The sequence below is a fragment of the Molossus molossus genome, unplaced genomic scaffold, assembly GCF_014108415.1.
Source record: "Molossus molossus isolate mMolMol1 unplaced genomic scaffold, mMolMol1.p scaffold_m16_p_1, whole genome shotgun sequence".
Lineage (NCBI taxonomy): Eukaryota > Metazoa > Chordata > Mammalia > Chiroptera > Molossidae > Molossus > Molossus molossus.
In genome coordinates this window covers 218,002,211-218,007,522 of record NW_023425344.1, presented here as the reverse complement: position 1 = coordinate 218,007,522, position 5,312 = coordinate 218,002,211, and positions in this window count along the sequence as shown.

Sequence of the window (5,312 nt, the reverse complement as noted above, 5' to 3'; positions counted from 1 at the left end):
AGCCAAACCGGCAAGAGCAGACCTTAATTCTTAATGCACTGGCTTTTCTTGGGGTTGCTAATATGCCACTATATAAAAGAAAACCTTATTCCTCAAGTCAGAAAATATGATGTGATTTTAGCAAAATACCTTAACATTGGAAATTAAATCAGCAGTTATGCTGTTAGTGTTTTCCTTAAATTTTTTTATAATTACTTAAGAGTTAAAAAAGATTGAGCGAGCACACTAAGGGTAAAAACCTTTCACAAGGATCCTGCCATTGTGAGGGAGACATTCAAGGGCTCAATCACTGAGACGCATAAAGCTCCTAGACTTCGTTGTGTGTCTGCTGAGATTATTATTATTATTATTATTATTTTAATCCTCACATGAGGACATTTTTCCATTTTTGCTCAGATAGAGTGGGAGAGAGAGAGAGAGAAACATCAACGTGATGCCACCCGCATCGAGTGGCTGCCACCCGCACGACCCAACCAGGGCCAGGGACAAACTGCAACCGAGGTACGTGCCCTTAGCGGGAACTGAACCCGGGTCTCTCTGGACCGCAGGTGGACACTCTAACCACTGAGCAAACCAGCCAGGGCTCAACCTTCTTTTATTTTAACATTCTACTTAAAGCTATTTTCTCTCTAAACACTATTTTTGCTATAGCCCACAAATTTTGTTATACTTTTGTTATATTTAATTCAAAATATTTTAAGATTTCCATTGTATTTTCTTTTGTCATCTGGGAATATTTTTTTAAAACTTTTTTTATTGATTGATTTTAGAGGGAGAAGGAAGAGGGAGAGAGAGATAGAAACATTGATGAGAGAGGACAATTGGCCGCCTCCTGCATGCCCCCAAGTGGGGATCAGGCCCACAACCTGGGCATGTGCCCTGACCTGGGCATGTGCCCTGACCAGGACTCAAACCAGCGACCTTTTGGTGCATGGGTCGATGCTCAACCACTGAGAAACACTGGGTGGGCTTAATTAATTAATTTGAGTCATTTTTAGGGCAGGAAAAATTGGCAAATAGAAGATCAGTTGTGGAGAATCTCTAAACTTTTACTCAGTCTTTTGCAGCTAGAATGTAATGTTGATAGAAGTTCCAAAGTTGCTTTCCCGTTTTTCTTCATTACACTGAACCCTCACATGGGAAGTAAAGGAGTCCTTAAACTAAAGATCATTAAAGTGACATGTGGAGAGTGGCTTCTTTTCCAGGGGCTTAACTTTCTCCTCAAAACAGTTTAATGAGCACCCTGGCCGGTTAGCTCAGTGGTTAGAGTGTTGGAGGGTGGACCAAAGAGCCACGGGTTCGATTCTGGTCAAGGGCATGTACCTCCGGTTGCTGTTCAGTTCCTGACCCTGGTCAGGGTCATGCGGGAGGCAACCAGTGGATGTGATATTTCTCTCATTCTCTCCCTCCCACTCTATCTGAAGATAAATGGAAAAATAACCTTGGGTGAGGGTTTAAAAAAAGAAAAAAAAGGCTTAATGAGCCACATGGTGTCAGCCACACATCAAGGATTGTCACTTTTCTTTCCCTTCCTTCCTTCCTTGCGTCCTTGCTTTCATGCATCTGCGTGGAAAACGTGAACAGCCCGACTCTGCTCTCTGTGTAGCATGTGTGTCAGATCCCACTGTGCTTCCATCTGCTCTATTTCAGCATAAATTCAGGGACAGGGAAACATTCAGGGGCTCAAAAGGAATATACTGGTGGGATTTTTGTTTCTATTTTGTTAATAAACACAACACGGAAAGAGAAACAAAAATTCTGACTTACCTTTGTAAATTTCTCGAATAAAGAAATGTTTAGTGTTATCATTTTTTTAAGTGGAAATAATTATTATACTTTATGATTTGAGGACTTGGGTCGCAAAAAGGGTTGAAATGTGAAAGAGAGAAATAATAATGGAGAAGTGCTCTTCCATCCTCCGAAAAAAGCTGGTTCTGGGTAGGAAACAGGACAGTGCATTAGAGAACTTGTCAAAAGAACCTCTTGCCCCCAAATGAACAGGCTAACAGAAAAATGAAAAGTTCATCCCTAGACCTGGCTTTGAAAGGGTTCATTCCTCAGCAGGCATTGGATGCTTCAAGGTCTGGCCAAGCCCTAAATTCTGTACAATAGATTCCTTCCCCATTTCCCTCTGAAGGAACTTCTCTTGAGATAAGATTAGAACAGGTCATCTGGTGATATTTTCTTCTGTTGGAGGAAAAGAAATATGCCATCCAAAGACTAAATAAATTAAATAACCTGCCCTAGCCAGTTTGGCTCAGCGGTTAGAGCATTGACCCGTGGTCCAGAGAGACCTGGGTTCGGTTCCTGCTAAGGGCATGTACGTAACTCGGTTGCAGAGTATCCCTGGCCCTGGTTGGGGTCGTGTGGATGGCAAGTCAGTTGATGTGTTTCTCTCACATTGATGCTTCTCTCTCTTCCTCCCTCTCTCCCTCTCACTCTATCTCAAGATAACTGTAGAAATGTCTTCAGGGTGAAAATAAGAAAAAAAAAAAAAAGACGAAAGAACCTAACCTTATTAAAAGTGCAAGACCATGTTTATTTTTCAAGTGCAACAGTGACATCCAGTGGACAAAATACTTCAGTAATTTACCAAACATGAACTAAACCTTTTCTATTTGTCATTGACAAAAAATATGCTTTTTAAAATTTGTCCCTTCATAAATGTTTTTTCCTCTAAATAAAGGTCAGTGACATTTCCCACACTTATATTAAAAAGGCTCTCAGTGACTTGTGTGACCAGGGCCCCACAGAGTTGTTCAGCAGGATATTAGTTAATATGCGGCATTCACAGAACCTGTCCGGGCAAGGCAACAAGACTTGTTCCCAGCCACCTTCTTTCCCTCCACTAGAACTCTAATGAGGTGTCTGACAGTAGTTACACTTTAGGAGAAGCTCTGATCATACCCATTAAAGTTAGTTGGAGCTCAACCGGTGTGGCTCAGTGGTTGAGCCTCAACCCATACACCAAGAGGTCACTGGTTCGATTCCTGGTCAGGGCACATGCCAGGGTTGTGGGCCCAGTCCCCAGTGGGGGGCATGCAGGAGGCGGCCAATCGATGTTCTCATAGATGTTTCTCTCTCTCTCCTTCTCCCCTCCTCTCTCTTTAAAATCAATAAAGGAAAAAAAAATTTAAGTAACTTGGAGATAATAGTGAAGTAATATCTCTTAGAGGTCAGGATTAGAGTCTGGTTAGCGTCCATCATGGGAGAAGAGGGTTATAGTTAAGATTTCTAGGTAAGATATGTGCATGAGGAAGAGGATTTTCTCAATTCTATATTTTAATATACTAACCTAGAGCAAATATAACTTAACAAGTAAAGTTATCCATAAGTTTGATATTGTTCTTTGTTCTCGTTCAAGCTTAGTCTTTCTGAGAAGTCCTAGAGAATTGCCCTGCCCTTCTCTAGAAGACACGACTCGTTTGGATGCATAAAAGGACACTGATACTGATGGCTAAAGAAAGCTCCACTGTCCAGTGTCTATACGAGCAAGACCTGTGCTAAGATTTCATGTACATTAACTCATACCATATTTAATACACACAATTCTGATGTGTAGGCACTGTGGAATCTATTTTTATGGGTAAGAAAAAGGAGGCTCCAAAAAAGTTACATAACTTAAGTAACAGAATCAGAGATCAAATCTGTTACTTCCATTCTAAAGCCCATTATCTTTTCAGTATATATATATATATATATGCCTACTGCCATACTACTGGAAGAAAAAGAAAGTGGAAGCTATTCTTCATTAGTGTCTAGAAGACTGATGAAGTACTTTTACTGTTATTCTAAAATTGAAAAATAATATATTCCTCCCTGCATTATACAACCAAACTTGGGATAGTGTATATTTTTCAACTTCAGGTAAGAATCACAATGATGCTGCTTCATTGGAACATTAAAAACATCACCAAATATTGATTTACATTAACAGAGAGGTGGGAACATAACTATGGGGACCAACTGCTTAGATTTGAATCCTGGCTTACCAGTTTATTTGCTGCATGAGCAAGTTACTTAACTTCTTTGGGACTCAGTTTCTTCTTTTAGAAATGGGATAATAAGCCCTGGCCAGTTTGGCTCAACAGTTAGAGTGTCAGCCTGTAGTCCAGAGAGACCCGGGTTTGGTTCCCACTAAGGGTGTGTATCTCAGTTGCAGTTTGTCCCCGGTCCTGGTTGGGTCGTGCAGGTGGCAGCCACTCGATGTGTCCCTTTCACATCGATGTTTTTCTCTCTCTCTTCCTCTCTCTCTCCCACTCTAACTGAACAAAAAAAACGAAAAAATGTCCTCCAGTGAGGATAAAAACATTTTTTTTAATTTAAAAAAATTTAAAAAATGGGATATTACCTACTTCATAGGTGGTTGTGAAGGTTAAGTAAATTGCTTAGACCAGTGCCTAGAACATAGCAAGAACTCAATAACATCATTATTGTTGACATTACTTCTATTAGTATATGAAAAACTGATGAGTAATTGAATTAATTAATTTATTTTTATTTTATTATTTTTTTAAATTTAATTTCATTTTTGTTACAGATGTTTCTCCTTTTTTACCCCATTGACACCCACCTCCCCATCTCCCCCCTCTCCCCCCTGCCCCATCCCTGGCTTTGTTGTCCATGTGGTTATGCATAAATGCATATCAGTTCTGTGGTTTATTGCTTCCCACCCCCTACCACCCTCTTCTGAAGGTTGTCAGTCTGTACCCTACTTCCGTGTTTCTGGGTCTACCCTATTCCTCAGACTGTTATATTTATTATATTTCATATATAAGAGAGATCATGTGGTATTTGTCTTTTTCTGCTTGGCTTGTTTCACTTAGGATTAATACTTTCCAGGTCTCTCCATGTCATCTCAAAGAATAAGAGATCTTTCTTTCTTACAGCTGCATAGTACTGCATTGTGTATATGTACCACTGCTTTTTTATCCATTCGTCTAATGATGGACACTTGGGCTGTTTCCAGATCTTAGCTATTGTAAATAGTGCTGCTATGAACATGGGGGTAGATATATTCTTTCTGATTGGTGGTTCAGGCTTCTTAGGGTATATTCCTAGAAGCGGGATCACTGGGTCAAATGAAAGTTCAATTTAAAAATTTTTGAAGTAGCACCATATTGTTTTCCATAGTGGCTGCACCAGTCTGCATTCCCACCAGCAGTGCACTAGAGTCCCCTTTTCTCCACACCCTCGCCAACACTTGTTTGATGATTTATTGATGGCGGCCTTTCTGACAGGTGAGGTGATACCTCATTGTTGTTTTAATTTGCATCTCTCTGATGATTAGTGATGTTCAGCATTTCTTCATA